Below are 20,449 nucleotides of genomic sequence, written 5' to 3'. Positions count from 1 at the left end.
GATGAACCCCCGAGTTGTCAACTGGGGCCAAGCCAGGAGGGCATTGAGAACTGCTCTCAATTCCAGAATGTTTATTGGCAGGAGACTCTCCTCCTGACTCCATTGTCCCTGAGCCTTCAGAGAATTCCAGACGGCACCCCAACCTAGAAGGCTGGCGTCTGTTGTTACAATTGTCCAGTCTGGTCTGCTGAATGGCATCCCCCTGGACAGATGTGGCCGAGAAAGCCACCATAGAAGAGAATTTCTGGTCTCTTGATCCAGATTCAGAGAAGGGGATAAGTCTGAGTAATCCCCATTCCACTGACTTAGCATGCACAGTTGCAGTGGTCTGAGGTGTAAGCGTGCAAAGGGTACTATGTCCATTGCCGCTACCATTAAGCCGATTACCTCCATGCATTGAGCCACTGACGGGTGTTGAATGGAATGAAGGGTGCGGCAAGCACTTTGAAGTCTTGTTAGCCTGTCCTCTGTCAGGTAAATCTTCATTTCTACAGAATCTATAAGAGTCCCCAGGAAGGGAACTCTTGTGAGTGGAACGAGTGAACTTTTCTTTTCGTTCACCTTCCATCCATGTGACCTTAGAAATGCCAGCACTAACTCTGTATGAGACTTGGCAGTTTGAAAGCTTGAAGCTTGTATCAGAATGTCGTCTAGGTATGGAGCTACCGAGATTCCCCGCGGTCTTAGTACCGCCAGAAGAGCACCCAGAACCTTTGTGAAGATTCTTGGAGCTGTAGCCAATCCGAATGGAAGAGCCACAAACTGGTAATGCCTGTCTAGGAAGGCAAACCTTAGGTACCGATAATGATCTTTGTGAATCGGTATGTGAAGGTAAGCATCCTTTAAATCTACAGTGGTCATGTATTGACCCTCTTGGATCATAGGTAAAATTGTCCGAATAGTCTCCATCTTGAACGATGGAACTCTTAGGAATTTGTTTAGGATCTTTAAGTCCAGGATTGGTCTGAAAGTTCCCTCTTTTTTGGGAACCACAAACAGATTTGAGTAAAACCCCTGTCCCTGTTCCGATCGTGGAACTGGATGGATTACTCCCATTAACAAGAGCTCTTGTACGCAGCGTAGAAACGCCTCTTTCTTTGTCTGGATTGTTGACAATCTTGACAGATGAAATCTCTCTCTTGGAGGAGAGTATTTGAAGTCCAGAAGGTATCCCTGAGATATTATCTCTAGCGCCCAGGGATCCTGAACATCTCTTGCCCAAGCCTGGGCGAAGAGAGAAAGTCTGCCCCCCACTAGATCCGATCCCGGATCGGGGGCCCTCAATTCATGCTGTTTTAGGGGCAGCAGCAGGTTTCCTAGTCTGCTTGCCCTTGTTCCAGGACTGGTTAGGTTTCCAGCCTTGTCTGTAGCGAGCAACAGCTCCTTCCTGTTTTGGTGCAGAGGAAGTTGATGCTGCTCCTGCTTTGAAATTACGAAAGGAACGAAAATTAGACTGTCTAGTCTTGGCTTTGGCTTTGTCCTGAGGCAGGGCATGGCCTTTACCTCCTGTAATGTCAGCGATAATCTCTTTCAACCCGGGCCCGAATAAGGTCTGCCCTTTGAAAGGTATATTAAGCAATTTAGACTTAGAAGTAACATCAGCTGACCAGGATTTTAGCCACAGCGCCCTGCGTGCCTGAATGGCGAATCCTGAATTCTTCGCCGTAAGTTTAGTAAGATGTACTACGGCCTCCGAAATGAATGAATTAGCTAGTTTAAGGACTCTAAGCCTGTCCGTAATGTCGTCCAGAGTAGCTGAACCAATGTTCTCTTCCAGAGACTCAATCCAGAATGCCGCTGCAGCCGTGATCGGCGCAATGCATGCAAGGGGTTGCAATATAAAACCTTGTTGAACAAACATTTTCTTAAGGTAACCCTCTAACTTTTTATCCATTGGATCTGAAAAAGCACAGCTATCCTCCACCGGGATAGTGGTACGCTTAGCTAAGGTAGAAACTGCTCCCTCCACCTTAGGGACCGTTTGCCACAAGTCCCTTGTGGTGGCGTCTATTGGAAACATTTTTCTAAATATCGGAGGGGGTGAGAACGGCACACCGGGTCTATCCCACTCCTTAGTGACAATTTCAGTAAGTCTCTTAGGTATAGGAAAAACCTCAGTACTCGTCGGTACCGCAAAATATTTATCCAACCTACACATTTTCTCTGGTATTGCAACTGTGTTACAATCATTCAGAGCCGCTAACACCTCCCCTAGTAATACACAGAGGTTTTCCAGTTTAAATTTAAAATTTGAAATATCTGAATCCAGTCTGTTGGATCAGAACCGTCACCCACAGAATGAAGTTCTCCGTCCTCATGTTCTGCCACCTGTGACGCAGTGTCTGACATGGCCCTAATATTATCAGCGCACTCTGTTCTCACCCCAGAGTGATCACGCTTACCTCTTAGTTCTGGTAATTTAGCCAAAACCTCAGTCATAACAGTAGCCATATCCTGTAATGTGATTTGTAATGGCCGCCCAGATGTACTCGGCGCTACAATATCACGCACCTCCCTCTGAGCGGGAGATGTAGGTACTGACACGTGAGGCGAGTTAGTCGGCATAACTCTCCCCTCGTTGTTTGGTGAAATTTGTTCAATTTGTACAGATTGACTTTTATTTAAAGTAGCATCAATACAGTTAGTACATAAATTTCTATTGGGCTCCACTTTGGCATTGCAACAAATGACACAGGTATCATCCTCTGAATCAGACATGTTTAACACACTAGCAAATAAACTTGCAACTTGGAAATACAATTCAATTAGAATAATATTAAAATGTACTGTGCCTTTAAGAAGCACAGAAGATCTATGACAGTTGAAAATTAATAAATTGAAACAGTTATAGCCTCAATCCTTGTAAACAACACAACTTTAGCAAAGGTTTAATCCCATTAGCAAAGATAACAAATTCTGAAAGCAGGAAACAAATTACAGAATAAACGTTTCTTATCTCAGTCAAACTATAATTCTCACAGCTCTGCTGAGAGAAATTACCTCCCTCAAAATAAGTTTTGAAGACCCCTGAGCTCTGTAGAGATGAACCGGATCATGCAGGGAATACAATGAGTTGCTGACTGAAATATTTGATGCATAGAAAAAGCGCCAAAAAACGGCCCCTCCCCCTCACACACAGCAGTGAGGGAGAACAGAAACTGTCAGAAAAACAGATTAAGCAACTGCCAAGTGGAAAAATAGTGCCCAAACATTTATTCACACAGTACCTCAGCAAATGAAAACGATTTTACATTCCAGCAAAAACGTTAAACATAATCTCTAGTTATTAAACAGCTTTATGTATTTCTTACAGTGTAATTCTAGTGAAGTACCATTCCCCAGAATACTGAAGTGTAAAGTATACATACATGACATTATATCGGTATGGCAGGATTTTCTCATCAATTCCATTGTCAGAAAATAAAAACTGCTACATACCTCTATGTCCCCTGATCTGAAGTTTACCTCACTCCTCAGATGGCCGAGAACAGCAATATGATCTTAACTACTCCGGCTAAAATCATAGCAAAACTCTGGTAGATTCTTCTTCAAACTCTGCCAGAGAGGTAATAACACACTCCGGTGCTATTTTAAAATAACAAACTTTTGATTGAAGATATAAAACTAAGTATAATCACCATAGTCCTCTCACACATCCTATCTAGTCGTTGGGTGCAAGAGAATGACTGGGAGTGACATAGAGGGGAGGAGCTATATGCAGCTCTGCTGGGTGAATCCTCTTGCACTTCCTGTTGGGGAGGAGTAATATCCCAGAAGTAATGATGACCCGTGGACTGATCACACTTAACAGAAGAAAAAAACCCCTAAACTACCAATAGCCCTTAAAAGGGCCTTTTGCGGGGCATTGCCCCAAAGTAATCAGCTCTTTTACCTGAAAAAAAAAATACAAACAACCCCCCCAACAGTAAAACCCACCACCCACACAACCAACCCTTCAAATAAAAACAGAATTTATGCTTACCTGATAAATTACTTTCTCCAACGGTGTGTCCGGTCCACGGCGTCATCCTTACTTGTGGGAATATCTCTTCCCCAACAGGAAATGGCAAAGAGTCCCAGCAAAGCTGGCCATATAGTCCCTCCTAGGCTCCGCCCACCCCAGTCATTCGACCGACGGATAGGAGGAAAAATATAGGAGTAACCATATGGTACCGTGGTGACTGTAGTTAGAGAAAATAATTCATCAGACCTGATTAAAAAACCAGGGCGGGCCGTGGACCGGACACACCGTTGGAGAAAGTAATTTATCAGGTAAGCATAAATTCTGTTTTCTCCAACATTGGTGTGTCCGGTCCATGGCGTCATCCTTACTTGTGGGAACCAATACCAAAGCTTTAGGACACGGATGAAGGGAGGGAGCAAATCAGGTTACCTAAACGGTAGGCACCACGGCTTGCAAAACCTTTCTCCCAAAAATAGCCTCCGAAGAAGCAAAAGTATCAAATTTGTAAAATTTGGCAAAAGTGTGCAGTGAAGACCAAGTCGCTGCCTTACATATCTGGTCAACAGAAGCCTCGTTCTTGAAGGCCCATGTGGAAGCCACAGCCCTAGTGGAGTGAGCTGTGATTCTTTCAGGAGGCTGCCGTCCGGCAGTCTCATAAGCCAATCGGATGATGCTTTTAAGCCAAAAGGAAAGAGAGGTAGAAGTCACTTTTTGACCTCTCCTTTTACCAGAATAGACAACAAACAAAGAAGATGTTTGTCTGAAATCTTTTGTAGCCTCTAAATAGAATTTTAGAGCACGGACTACGTCCAAATTGTGTAACAAACGTTCCTTCTTTGAAACTGGATTCGGACATAAAGAAGGTACAACTATCTCCTGGTTAATATTCTTGTTAGAAACAACCTTTGGAAGAAAACCAGGCTTAGTACGCAAAACCACCTTATCTGCATGGAACACCAGATAGGGCGGAGAACACTGCAGAGCAGATAACTCTGAAACTCTTCTAGCAGAAGAAATAGCAACCAAAAATAAAACTTTCCAAGATAGTAACTTAACATCTATGGAATGTAAAGGTTCAAACGGAACCCCTTGAAGAACTGAAAGAACTAGATTTAGACTCCAGGGAGGAGTCAAAGGTCTGTAAACAGGCTTAATCCTAACCAAAGCCTGAACAAATGCTTGAACATCTGGCACAGCTGCCAGTCTTTTGTGTAGTAAGACAGATAAAGCAGAGATCTGTCCCTTTAGAGAACTTGCAGATAATCCTTTCTCCAAACCTTCTTGTAGAAAGGAGAGAATCTTAGGAATTTTTATCTTATTCCATGGGAATCCTTTGGATTCACACCAACAGATATATCTTTTCCATATTTTATGGTAAATCTTTCTAGTTACCGGTTTTCTGGCCTGAACCAGAGTATCTATCACAGAATCTGAAAACCCACGCTTTGATAGAATCAAGCGTTCAATCTCCAAGCCGTCAGCTGGAGGGAGACCAGATTTGGATGTTCGAATGGACCCTGAACAAGAAGGTCCTGTCTCAAAGGTAGCTTCCATGGTGGAACCGATGACATATTCACCAGGTCTGCATACCAAGTCCTGTGTGGCCACGCAGGAGCTATCAAGATCACAGAGGCCCTCTCCTGTTTGATCCTGGCTACCAGCCTGGGAATGAGAGGAAACGGTGGAAATACATAAGCTAGGTTGAAGGTCCAAGGTGCTACTAGTGCATCTAATAGAGTCGCCTTGGGATCCCTGGATCTGGACCCGTAGCAAGGAACCTTGAAGTTCTGACGAGACGCCATCAGATCCATATCTGGAATGCCCCATAATTGAGTTAGTTGGGCAAAGATCTCCGGGTGGAGTTCCCACTCCCCCGGATGGAATGTCTGACGAATCAGATAATCCGCTTCCCAGTTCTCCACACCTGGGATGTGGATCGCAGATAGGTGGCAGGAGTGATCCTCCGCCCATTGAATTATTTTGGTCACTTCTTTCATCGCCAGGGAACTCCTTGTTCCCCCCTGATGATTGATATACGCAACGGTCATCATGTTGTCTGATTGGAATCTTATGAATCTGGCCTTTGCTAGCTGAGGCCAAGCCCTGAGAGCATTGAAGATCGCTCTTAGTTCCAGAATGTTTATCGGGAGAAGAGACTCTTCCCGAGACCATAGTCCCTGAGCTTTCAGGGATTCCCAGACCGCGCCCCAGCCCACTAGACTGGCGTCGGTCGTGACAATGACCCACTCTGGTCTGCGGAAGCTCATTCCCTGGGATAGATGGTCCAGGGTCAGCCACCAACGGAGTGAATCTCTGGTCTTCTGATCTACTTGAATCATTGGAGACAAGTCTGTATAGTCCCGATTCCACTGTTTGAGCATGCACAGTTGTAATGGTCTTAGATGAATTCGTGCAAAAGGAACTATGTCCATTGCTGCAACCATCAACCCTACTACTTCCATGCACTGCGCTATGGAAGGACGTGGAACAGAATGAAGAACTTGACAAGTGCTTAGAAGTTTTGACTTTCTGACCTCTGTCAGAAAAATCCTCATTTCTAAGGAATCTATTATTGTTCCCAAGAAGGGAACTCTTGTTGACGGAGACAGAGAACTTTTTTCTATGTTCAACTTCCATCCGTGTGATCTGAGAAAGGCCAGAACGATGTCTGTATGAGCCTTTGCTTTTGACAGGGACGACGCTTGTATTAGAATGTCGTCCAAGTAAGGTACTACTGCAATGCCCCTCGGTCTTAGAATCGCTAGAAGGGACCCTAGTACCTTTGTGAAAATCCTTGGAGCAGTGGCTAACCCGAAAGGGAGGGCCACAAACTGGTAATGTTTGTCCAGAAAGGCGAACCTTAGGAACTGATGATGTTCTTTGTGGATAGGAATATGTAGGTACACATCCTTTAGATCCACGGTAGTCATAAATTGACCTTCCTGGATAGTGGGTAGAATCGTTCGAATGGTTTCCATCTTGAACGATGGTACCCTGAGAAATTTGTTTAGGATCTTCAAATCCAAAATTGGTCTGAAAGTTCCCTCTTTTTTGGGAACTACGAACAGATTTGAATAAAATCCCATTCCTTGTTCCTTTATTGGAACTGGGTGTATCACTCCCATCTTTAACAGGTCTTCTACACAATGTAAGAACGCCTGTCTCTTTATTTGGTTTAAGGATAAGTGAGACATGTGGAACCTTCCCCTTGGGGGTAGTTCCCTGAATTCCAGAAGATAACTCTGAGAAACTATTTCTAGTGCCCAGGGATCCTGAACATCTCTTGCCCAAGCCTGAGCAAAGAGAGAGAGTCTGCCCCCTACTAGATCCGGTCCCGGATCGGGGGCTACTCCTTCATGCTGTTTTGTTAGCAGCAGCAGGCTTCTTGGCCTGCTTACCCTTGTTCCAGCCTTGCATCGGTTTCCAGGCTGGTTTGGGTTGTGAGGCATTACCCTCTTGCTTAGAGGATGCAGAATTAGAGGCCGGTCCGTTCCTGAAATTGCGAAAGGAACGAAAATTAGACTTATTTTTGGCCTTGAAAGGCCTATCTTGTGGAAGGGCGTGGCCCTTTCCCCCAGTGATGTCTGAGATAATCTCTTTCAATTCTGGTCCAAATAGAGTTTTACCTTTGAAAGGGATGTTAAGCAATTTTGTCTTGGATGACACATCCGCTGACCAAGACTTTAGCCAAAGCGCTCTGCGCGCCACGATTGCAAACCCTGAATTTTTCGCCGCTAATCTAGCTAATTGCAAAGCGGCATCTAAAATAAAAGAGTTAGCCAACTTAAGTGCGTGAACTCTGTCCATAACCTCCTCATATGGAGTCTCTCTACTGAGCGACTTTTCTAGTTCCTCGAACCAGAACCACGCTGCTGTAGTGACAGGAACAATGCACGAAATGGGTTGTAGAAGGTAACCTTGCTGTACAAAAATCTTTTTAAGCAAACCCTCCAATTTTTTATCCATAGGATCTTTGAAAGCACAACTATCCTCGATAGGAATAGTAGTGCACTTGTTTAGAGTAGAAACTGCCCCCTCGACCTTAGGGACTGTCTGCCATAAGTCCTTTCTGGGGTCGACCATAGGAAACAATTTCTTAAATATAGGGGGGGGAACAAAAGGTATGCCGGGCTTTTCCCACTCCTTATTCACTATGTCCGCCACCCGCTTGGGTATAGGAAAAGCGTCGGGGTGCACCGGAACCTCTAGGAACTTGTCCATCTTGCATAATTTCTCTGGAATGACCAAGTTGTCACAATCATCCAGAGTAGATAACACCTCCTTAAGCAGTGCGCGGAGATGTTCTAATTTAAATTTAAATGTCACAACATCAGGTTCAGCTTGTTGGGAAATTTTTCCTGAATCTGAAATTTCCCCATCTGACAAAACCTCCCTCATGGCCACTTCAGATTGGTGTGAGGGTATGACAGAACAATTATCATCAGCGCCCTCCTGCTCTTCAGTGTTTAAAACAGAGCAATCACGCTTTCTCTGATATGTAGGCATTTCGGATAAAATATTTGCTATGGAGTTATCCATTACAGCCGTCAATTGTTGCATGGTAATAAGCATTGGCGCGCTAGATGTACTAGGGGCCTCCTGCGTGGGCAAAACTGGTGTAGACACAGCAGGAGATGATGTAGTATCATGTTTACTCCCCTCATCTGAGGAATCATCTTGGGCAATTTCATTATCTGTGGCAGTACTGTCCTTACTTTGTTTGGACGCTATGGCACAATTATCACACAAATTTAAATGGGGAGACACATTGGCTTTCATACATATAGAACATAGCTTATCTGAAGGCACAGACATGTTAAACAGGGTTAAACTTGTCAATAAAGCACAAAAAACGTTTTAAAACAAAACCGTTACTGTCTCTTTAAATTTTAAACAGAAAACACTTTATTACTGAATATGTGAAAAAGTATGAAGGAATTGTTCAAAAATTACCAAAATTTCACCACAGTGTCTTAAAGCATTAAGAGCATTGCACACCAATTTTCAGAGCTTTAACCCTTAAAATAACGGAACCGGAGCCGTTTACAAATTTAACCCCTATACAGTCCCAGCTATAGCCTTTGCTGTGACCTAACCAAGCCCAGAGGGGAATACGATACCAAATGAAGCCTTCTAGAAACTTTTCCAGCTACTTTCAGATCCTCACACATGCATCTGCATGTCTTGCTCTCAAAAAACAACTGCGCAGTAATGGCGCGAAAATGAGGCTCAGCCTACAACTGGGAAGCCCCTCCCTGACTGGAAAAGGTGTCTAACATAGTGCCTGACGTTAAAAAACGTTCCCCAAGTTTATAAATGTGAATTATCAGCATAAACATGTATAAAATGCCCAAATAAAGCAATCGATTTAGCCCATAAAAGTGTCTACCAGTTTAATAGCCCATATTAAGCCCTTTATTCTGTTTGTTTGACTAAGAAAATGGCTTACCGGTCCCCATGAGGGGAAATGACAGCCTTCCAGCATTACATGGTCTTGTTAGAAATATGGCTAGTCATACCTTAAGCAGAAAAGTCTGCTGTTTCCCCCAACTGAAGTTACTTCATCTCAACAGTCCTATGTGGAAACAGCAATCGATTTTAGTTACTGTCTGCTAAAATCATCTTCCTCTCACAAACAGAAATCTTCATCCTTTTCTGTTTCAGAGTAAATAGTACATACCAGCACTATTTTAAAATAACAAACACTTGATAGAAGAATAAAAAACTACATTTAAACACCAAAAAACTCTTAACCATCTCCGTGGAGATGTTGCCTGTGCAACGGCAAAGAGAATGACTGGGGTGGGCGGAGCCTAGGAGGGACTATATGGCCAGCTTTGCTGGGACTCTTTGCCATTTCCTGTTGGGGAAGAGATATTCCCACAAGTAAGGATGACGCCGTGGACCGGACACACCAATGTTGGAGAAATACTGTCTAAAAGAACCTAAGCTCCCCATTGCCCTGAAAAGGGCATTTGGATGGATTTTGCAAGCCCAAACCCTAACCTAAAAATAAAACCCACCCAATACACCCTTAAAAAAAACTAACACTAACCCCCTGCAGATCGACTTACCGGGAGAAGTCTTTATCCATGCCGGGCCGAAGTCCTCAACGAAGCCAGGAGAAGTCTTCATCCAAGCCAGACGAAGTGGTCCTCCAGACAGGAAGAAGTATTCATCCAGACGGCATCTTCTATCTTCATCCATCCAGGGCGGAGCGGGTCCATCTTCAAGACATCCGACGCGGAGCATTCTCTTCATCCGACGACTAAAGATGAATGAAGGTACCTTTAAGTGACGTCATCCAAGATGGTGTCTCTTAGATTCCGATTGACTGATAGAATTCTATCGGAATTAAGGTAGAAAAAATCCTAAGGATTGAAGTTCAATACTATTGGCTGATCCAATCAGCCAATAGGATTGAGCTCGCATTCTATTAGCTGTTCCAATCAGCAGATTAGGGGTTAATAAGTGTAAGATTAGGGGTGTTTAGACTCGGGGTTCATGTTAGGGTATTAGGTGTAAACATAAATTTTATTTCCCCATAGGAATCAATGGGGCTGCGTTACTGAGTTTTACGCTGCTTTTTTGCAGGTGTTAGACAGCCGGCTCTCCCCGTTGATTCCTATGGGGAAATCGTGCACAAGCACGTACGACCAGCTCACCGCTGACTTAAGCAGCGCTGGTATTGGAGTGCGGTAAGGCGTAAAATATTGCTCAACGCTCACATTTTGTCTTTTAATGCCGGGTTTGTAAAAACCCATAATACCAGCGCTGCAGGTAAGTGAGCAGTGAGACAAAACTGCTTGTTAGCACCGCATAGCCTCTAACACAAAACTCGTAATCTGGGTCCTAATTAGTAAAAGCAGGAATGTAAGAATAGGAGCCGGACCATTTTTGTTTCAGCATCTGGGTAGCGCTTGCTGATTGGTGGCTAAATCTATGCTTACATTCCTGCTTTTTCAAAAAAGATAGCAAGAGAAGGAAGAAAATGTATTATAGGAGTAAATTAGCAAGTTGCTTAAAATTGCTTGTTCTATCTGAATCATAAAAGAAAAAAAATGGGGTTTGTGTTCCTTTAACTGATGGAGGCATAACAGCCAAGAATGACTATATTCCTTAAATTTATGGGTCGCTTTAGGCCATAGACCCTTGAACACTCAAGGGCGACACAGCAAAACACTGTCTATGCACTGAGTTTCTACTAACTCTAGAGTACCCAGCAGAGCAGGAACAAACCACTAGAAATACTCACAAAGCAAACACAAGTTGAAAGGTTTTTAAATTATGAGTGGATCTTCCTTCTAAAGGATCAGCTCACAGTCCAAAGTGAACTACATCAATTTGCTTCATAGTAAAATACATATTCATAAGTAAGGAAAGTAGCTTAAAGGGATGTGAAACCCAAAAATCTTCTTTTATGATTCAGATAGAACATATAATTTTAAACAACTTTCAAATTTACCTCTATTAACACATTTGCTTAGTTCTCTTGATAACCTTTGTTGAATAGCATACCTAGGTAGGCTTAGGAGCTAGCTGCAGGTTGGTGGCTGCACATATATGCCTCGTCATTGGCTTAACGATTGTGTTTAGCTCGCTGCCAGTAGTGCAATGCTGTTCCTTCAACAAAGGATAACAAGAGAATGAAACACATTTGATAATGGAAGCAAATTGGAAAGTTGCTTAAAAATACTGCTGTATCAGAATCATGAAATAAATATTTTGGGTTTCATGTCTATCACAGACTGAGGCATGTAAGCAGTAAGGAGGAACACAGATGGTGGCACAATGTAAAACTAAATAATCCTTCAGAGGAATACAGTGAGGAATACTGACAAGTAAGGGCTGATCTTATCCCACAATTTGAGAAAAGCTCCAAAAACGCTAAAATGGTTACAGCACAACAGGAAAAGATATAAACAGGAAGTGATCTAGACAGGAAGGCGCGTTAAACAGCATCAAAACTATTAACCCTTAATGAATTTTGAAAAAACAAACAAAACAAAGCGTGATACTAATTTGCGACTTAGTTGACAATTTAATGAAGTCGGCAGCAATTAATTAAAATACCCAAACAGTGGCTGATCTCCAATTTACATAAAACCTTCCCTTTTAGCTACTGCTGTGATTGATGTATTGTAGCAACTTAGTGTGTTTTAAATATAGCAATGGCTCCCTCCAGTGGCCAGATTTATTCTTGTCCCAGTGTTCACACTACTTGAATTCTTATGAAAGACTAGTTGGTAAGCCTGCCCAGAGGGACTATAAATAAATAGAACTACAGAAAAAAAATAAACACATTATCCAAAATAAAAAAATTAAACCTAATCCCTATGAAAATAAAAAAGCATGCCCAAAATAAAAACACCCCCTAATCTAATGCTAAACTACCAATAGCCCTTAAAATGACTTTTTGTAGGGCATTGCCCTAAGTTAAACACCTATTTTGCAGTTACTAAAAATCCTGAGTCCCCCCTAACAGTAAAACCCACCACCCACCAAAATAAATAAACTTAACACTAAAAAAACATAATTTATGTAAGAACTTACCTGATAAATTCATTTCTTTCATATTGGCAAGAGTCAATGAGCTAGTTATGTATGGGATATACAATCCTACCAGGAGGGGCAAAGTTTCCCAAACCTCAAAATGCCTATAAATACACCCCTCACCACACCCACAATTCAGTTTAACGAATAGCCAAGCAGTGGGGTGATAAAGAAAGGAGTAGAAAGCATCAACAAAAGAAATTTGAAAATAATTGTGCTTTATACAAAAAACATAACCACCATAAAAAGGGTGGGCCTCATGGACTCTTGCCAATATAAAAAAAAATAATTTATCAGGTAAGTTCTTACATAAATTATGTTTTCTTTCATGTAATTGGCAATAGTCCACGAGCTAGTGACGTATGGGATATCAATACCCAAGATGTGGAACTCCACGCAAGAGTCACTAGAGAGGGAGGGATAAAAACATAAACAGCCATTTTCCACTGAATAATAATAATAATCCACAACCCAAAAAAATAAGTTTATTCTCATAAATGAAAGAAAAAAAATTAAATAAAAAGCAGAAGAATCAAACTGAAACAGCTGCCTGAAGAACTTTTCTACCAAAAACTGCTTCTAAAGAAGCAAATACATCAAAACGGTAGAATTTAGTAAATGTATGCAAAGAGGACCAAGTTGCCGCTTTGCAAATCTGATCAACTGAAGCTTCATTCTTAAAAGCCCACGAAGTGGAGACTGATCTAGTAGAATGAGCTGTAATTCTCTGAGGCGGGGCCTGACCCGACTCCAAATAAGCTTGATGAATCAAAAGTTTTAACCAAGAGGCCAAGGAAATAGTAGAAGCCTTCTGACCTTTCCTAGGACCAGAAAATAAAACAAATAGACTGGAAGTCTTCCTGAAATTTTTAGTAGCTTCCACATAATATTTCAAAGCTCTTACCACATCCAAAGAATGTAAGGATCTTTCCAAATAATTCTTAGGATTAGGACACAAGGAATGGACAACAATTTCTCTACTAATGTTGTTAGAATTCACAACCTTAGGTAAAAATTAAAATGAAGTTCACAAAACTGCCTTATCCTGATGAAAAATCAGAAAAGGAGACTCACAAGAAAGAGCAGATAGCTCAGAAACTCTTCTAGCAGAAGAGATGGCCAAAAGGAACAACACTTTCCAAGAAAGTAGTTTAATGTCCAAAGAATGCATAGGCTTAAATGGAGGAGCCTGTAAAGCCTTCAAAACCAAATTAAGACTCCAAGGAGGAGAAATTGATTTAATGACAGGCTTAATACGAACTAAAGCCTGTACAAAACAGTGAATATCAGGAAGTATAGCAATCTTTCTGTGAAATAAAACAGAAAGAGCAGAGATTTTTCCCTTCAAGGAACTCGCAGACAAACTCTTATCCAAACTATCCTGAAGAAACTGTAAAATTCTAGGAATTCTAAAAGAATGCCAAGAGAATTTATGAGAAGAACACCATGAAATGTAAGTCTTCCAAACTCTATAATAAATCTTTCTAGAGACAGATTTACGAGCTTGTAACATAGTATTAATCACTGAGTCAGAGAAACCTCTATGACTTAGTACTAAGCGTTCAATTTCCATACCTTCAAATTTAATGATTTGAGATCCTGATGGAAAAACGGACCTTGAGACAGTAAATCCGGCCTTAACGGAAGTGGCCAAGGTTGGCAACTGGACATCCGAACCAGATCTGCATACCAAAACCTGTGTGGCCATGCTGGAGCCACCAGCAACACAAACGATTGTTCCATGATGATTTTGGAGATCACTCATGGAAGAAGAACTAGAGGCAGGAAAATGTAAGCAGGATGATAACACCAAGGAAGTGTCAGCGCATCCACTGCTTCCGCCTGAACATCCCTGGACTTGGACAGGTATCTGGGAAGTTTCTTGTTTAGATGAGAGGCCATGAGATCTATCTCTGGAAGCCCCCACATCTGAACAATCTGAGAAAACACATCTGGATGGAGAGACCACTCCCCTGGATGTAAAGTCTGACGGCTGAGATAATTCGCCTCCCAATTTTCTACACCTGGGATATGCACCGCAGAGATTAGACAGGAGCTGGATTCTGCCCAAGCAAGCATCCGAGATACTTCTTTCATAGCTTGGGGACTGTGAGTCCCACCCTGATGATTGACATATGCCACAGTTATTGATATTGTCTGTCTGAAAGCAAATGAACGGTTCTCTCTTCAACAGAGGCCAAAATTTAAGAGCTCTGAGTATTGCACGGAGTTCCAAAATATTGATTGATAATCTCGCCTCTTGAGATTTCCAAACCCCTTGTGCTGTCAGAGATCCCCAAACAGCTCCCCAACCTGAAAGACTTGCGTCTGTAGTGATCATAGTCCAGGTTGGTTGAACAAAGGAAGCCCCTTGAACTAGACGCTGGAGATTTAACCACCACGTCAGAGTGTGTCAAACATTGGGATTTAAGGATATTAACTGTGATATCTTTGTATAATCCCTGCACCATTGATTCAGCATACAAAGCTGAAGAGGTCTCATGTGAAAACGAGCAAAAGGGATTGCGTCCGATGCTGCAGTCATGAGGCCTAAAACTTCCATGCACATAGCTACTGAAGGGAATGACTGAGACTGAAGGTTCCGACAGACTGCAACCAATTTCAAACGTCTCTTGTCTGTTAAAGACAGAGTCATGGACACTGAATCTATCTGGAAACCTAAAAAGGTGACCCTTGTCTGAGGAATCAAGAAACTTTTTGGTAAATTGATCCTCCAACCATGTTTTTGAAGAAACACTAGTTGATTTGTGTGAGATTCTGCAGAACGTAAAGACTGAGCTAGTACCAAGATATCTTCCGATTAAGGAAACACTGCAATACCCTGTTTTCTTATTACAGAGAGAAGGGCACCCAGAACCTTTGAATAGATTCTTGGAGCTGTTGCTAGGCCAAACGGAAGAGCAACAAATTGGTAATGCTTGTCTAGAAAAGAGAATCTCAGGAACTGATAATGTTCTGGATGAATCGGAATATGACAGTATGCATCCTGCAAGTCTATTGCAGACATATAATGTCCTTGCTGAACGAAAGGCAGAATAGTTCTTATAGTCACCATCTTGAAAGTTGGTACTCTTACATAACAATTCAAAATTTTCAGATCCAGAACTGGTCTGAATGAATTTTCCTTCTTTGGGACAATGAATAGATTTGAATAAAATAGAGAGCAAAAAATGGAGGAGCACAAGCCGGGTGGAATGCAAATAAAACGGGTTTATTGAAACCTGGCGCCGTAGCGCGGCATGAGAGTAGACAAATATAACAACAGTTCACAAAAATAGTGGTGGAGGGGATAAACACCCCGGGTTAAACACGGAAAATCATAAAATGTGCAGGGGCCGAAATGTCAGGTAAACGCATTTCAGTGTGTAGCCTTACACATTACCTAGTCTAAAATAGTACACTGTGCACTATAAAACCATCAGCCCAATTTCTCATTGGTCAGAGGGTACACACCCTCCTCCTTAATCTGACCAATAGATTCCTTAGTGATAAGCCAGCCCCTTGCTGCCACGCTAACAAACAGCGTTACGATACAAGTTAGAATAGGAGTATTAATGAGTTACTATCTATACGAAGAACAATATATAATATTATTGTTAAATAGAATACACATTGAAGTACAGTGCAGGGAATCCATAGAAGACACAACAAAATAGAGTAAAAAATGAATTAGACAGCAACATGTGTACCTCCGCTAACCTCAAATTGTCACCTACCAACAAATACTAATTAGCAAAATAAAATAAGATAAAATCTAACTCAACTACTAATACATATTCCTAAATAACTGTATGAATAAACAAATCACAGATCAATAAATAGGTGAAATAGCAGAAGAACAAACAACATATAGTTGCAGAAGATATGTAAATTTCTCCATGGAGCGTGAACTTAAGAGGACAGCAGGATCTCCTGTGTAAAAAGATTCAGTTAGACCATCGGTAGCTGGTGATCATATCTAAGTGTAATGTGAGCTATATCTAGGACACGCCTGTGTAGCCTAAAACCCTAGTTAGGGGAATGTCGGGTAGTCAAAGTGTGTCAACAGCTCACAGACCATCACTAATTATATATATATATATATATAAAAATATAAAAAATAAATAAATAAAATATATATATATATATATATATATATATATATATATATATATATATATATATATATATGTACCACCCACTGGGCCAGGGGTAACCAATTGTGGGGTACAAATAAGGGAAGTAACTTAGCAAGAGCTAATAAGAATAGCTGTTAAGGATAAGAGTAAAAAATCAATAAAAAGTACAAGGAGAGACAAGAGAGTGAGGTAGAGGGGAGGACAGTGGTGATGACCCTAAGAAGTCACCAAAAGTTGATGAGTTTTGAGCTTAAAGATCCAGAAGACCTCCCTCTCCCCCAACTTCCGATTTCTATCCTGTCCCCCCTTTAATGGAGGTATCTGTTCAATGATGGTCCAAGTGAATGTTGAGACATCCTTTGAGTGAAAACCTGAGAAGTGGTTTACAAGCGGGGTGGTGAGGACACCTGCTCTAATATCTGCAAGGTGTTTCTTTATGCGTGTTCTGGCCTCTCTCGTGGTGAGCCCTACGTATTGGACAGAGCATGCCTCACAACTGATGACATAAATAATGAATGTGGACCTACAGTTGAGGCAACAATTTATCTTAAACTCTTGTCCAGTGTTGAGGGAATAGAATGTATCCCCTGTCACTAGTCTCTCACAGGCCACACACGTCCGATGGTGACAACGGAATGTGCCTTTGACACTTAGCCATGACGATGTTACTCCCTCCGTCCTTTTTAACCTGGTTGGAGCAACTAAGTTGCCAATAGATCTATTCTTTCTATAGGAACACCTGATACCCCTTCCTACCACCCCCTGTAGATTGTCATCGGCTGCCAATAATCCAAAGTGTTTACCTACTATCTCACAGATGGCCTGGTACTGCCTGGAGTATTCAGTTAGAAAAGTGACCCTATCCTTAGGACCCTCTCTTGGACCTTTCTTCTTGATTCCATCCTTAGTGGATTCCAAGAGTTTGGTCCTGGGAATATTTCTCACACTGTTTCTAGCACTATTTATGACAGAAGTTCTGTAGCCTCTATCTCGGAGTCTCTTAGTGAGATCATCCGCTTGGTTCTCATAGGTACTGGGCTCACTACAGTTTCTCTTTAGTCGAATAAATTGACCCTTGGCAACCCCCTTGAATACTCCCTGTGGGTGGCAGCTGTCGGCGTGCAGCAATGAGTTTCCCGAAATAGGCTTTCGATACGTCTCAGAGCATATACCCTGGCTAGTGGTGCCTTTTAAGGTGACATCCCGAAAGTTGATGGTGTCAGACTGTGTCTCATTAGTGAACTGAATTCCCATGCCCTCATCATCCAAACTATTGATGAAATGTTGAAGATCGGACGTATTGCCCCCCCCAAATAAACAGGAGGTCATCAATAAAATGTCCGTACCAAATAATATTCTTCCTGAAGTGATTTCCCTCTCCATAGACGTGGGACAGCTCCCACCAACCCATGAACAGGTTGGCGTAGGAGGGGGCAAACTTAGCCCCCATAGCCGTCCCACGCCTCTGGAAAAAGAAATCCCCCCCGAACTCGAAATAGTTATGACTGAGAAGAAATCGGGTAACTTCCAATACATAGTCAACAAAATTTGATGTGGTGCCATACTGTCTCTCAAGGAAGAACCGGACTGCCTGTAACCCTCTCTCGTGTGGTATGGAGGTGTAAAGTGATTTAACATCAGCTGTGAGCCACAAATAGTGTGGCCTCCACTCCACACGAGAGAGGAGATTCAACACATGCTTCGTATCCGACAAGTAGCTCCACAGGGACCCCACCAAGGGATGCAAAATGTGGTCTAACCACTCCGACAAGTGCTCCAAAAGGGAGACAATTCCGCTCACAATTGGCCTCCCCCGCACGTTCTCAATGGATTTGTGGACCTTGGGTAAATGATTAAACGTTGCTGATGCAGGATTCAACACCAAAAGATATTCCTGTGTGTTTGTATCAATATACCCAAGTTCAACCCCATCATCTACTAGGGAGGCCAACTGCTTCTGGAAGCCCCTCGTTGGATTACCTGGCAGACTGATGTAATCATCAGTGTTTCTTAACTGTCTATATGCCTCGTTCCTGAAGTTACTGGTGTTAAGGACCACAATAGTACCTGCTTTATCAGCGGCCCTTATCACTATATTGTCATTCTTGGCTAGGTTCTCAAGTGCCCTTTTCTGCTTGAGAGTAATATTGCACCCCTGCCCTCTTCTGGATGAATAATGTAATTTGGTCAGGTCTTGCTCTACCCTCTTCTGGAAAGTTTCTAAGGTTCGCCCCCTGCTCTGAATGGGGTAAAATGACGACTTAGATTTGAAAGAAGGGTGAACTACAGTATTCACATTTGGTGAACCTCCCTCCTCTTCCAGTGAATCAAGGGCCCTGATGTCACATAATTCTTGGAAATCACATCTTTCCGTCAACCTCCCTTCCCTTGGGCCTAGATTGGGAATGGACACATGGCTCTCATTACTTACTCCCTCATTTTCATGAAAGAATTTCTTTAAAGTAAGGTTTCGAATTAATCTATTCACGTCTAGTAGTGTCCTAAATAAATCAAAGTCCGCCGTAGGTACAAATGAAAGTCCCAGGCTAAGTACCTCCAATTCATCATTATTTAGTGTTATGTCAGATAGGTTCAATACGTTGTGTAGTTTCCCCGGCTCCGACCCCTTCTCTGGGGATACCTTCTCTGTTCCTTGTACTGATGTTGTGGTTGATGATCTCCTTGTCCTCTTCCCCCCCCTCCGTCTGTTATTAGCGGGGGGATGGAAAAAACCTGTTCCAATCTTGCATTGTCCAGGTCCCTGCTCCCTCCTGGGGCACTGTCTGCACATCGCTGTTCCTCTCTGTAATGTGAGTGGGGTAGGGTGGACTGGATTTTTAGTATGGGTACCAGTGGCAATGTTGGACCTTCCTTAGGTCTCACTGTTTGTTCTCTTGGGGGCAATTCCTCTCCTCCTGAACCTGACCCCTCGTCCCACGATTCCGCCTCGCTCTTGTAGAAATTTACTCTTCTCCTCCTGTTGCGCCTCTGCCTGTTTTTCTGTTGTTGAAAAAATTTGAATAAAACCCCAGACCTTGTTCCTGAAAACGAACCGGCATGATTACCCCTGAAGACTCCAGGTCTGAAACACACTTCAGGATAGCGTGAGCTTTTACTGGATTTGCTGGGATACGTGAGAAAAAATTTCACAGGAGGTCTTACTCTGAATCCTATTCTATACCCTTGAGAGACAATGCTCTGAATCCATTGATTTTGGACAGAATTTATCCAAAAATCCTTGAAAAACCTTAATCTGCCCCCTGAGCTGGAATGAGGGCCGCACCTTCATGTGGACTTAGGGGCTGACTTTGGTTTTTTAAAAGGCAACAGATTCCTTGGGGTAAGGATTAGATTTGTGTTCCTTATTTTGACGAAAGGAACGAAAACGGGTAGAAGCCTTAGATTTACCCTTAGGTTTTTTTATCCTGAGGCAGAAAACCCCCCATTTCCTTATATGGCAATTTCAGGAATGGGAAAAAAATGCAAACAGCATAGCCCTCTGATAGAGAAAAAAGGCAAGAGGCATATAGGAATGGGGTTTAAAATAATGAAAATATTTGGCGCCAAGTATTGACGCACATAGAAATTTTTTTGGCGCTAACATCCGGAAATGACACACTCGCGTCAATGAAGACGCAACCTTGTGAAAGGACTCAGAGTCAACAAAGACGCCGGAAATTACGAATTTGCATCATCGAACATAAATTTGCGCCAAAAAAATCTTGCGCCAAAAATGACTTAATATAGTTTGGCATTTCGCGCCCTCGCGGGCAGAATTCTGCCCGCGAATTTA

The sequence above is a fragment of the Bombina bombina genome, chromosome 9 (assembly GCF_027579735.1).
Source record: "Bombina bombina isolate aBomBom1 chromosome 9, aBomBom1.pri, whole genome shotgun sequence".
In the NCBI taxonomy this organism is placed as follows: domain Eukaryota; kingdom Metazoa; phylum Chordata; class Amphibia; order Anura; family Bombinatoridae; genus Bombina; species Bombina bombina.
Note: the sequence above shows the minus strand (reverse complement) of the source record.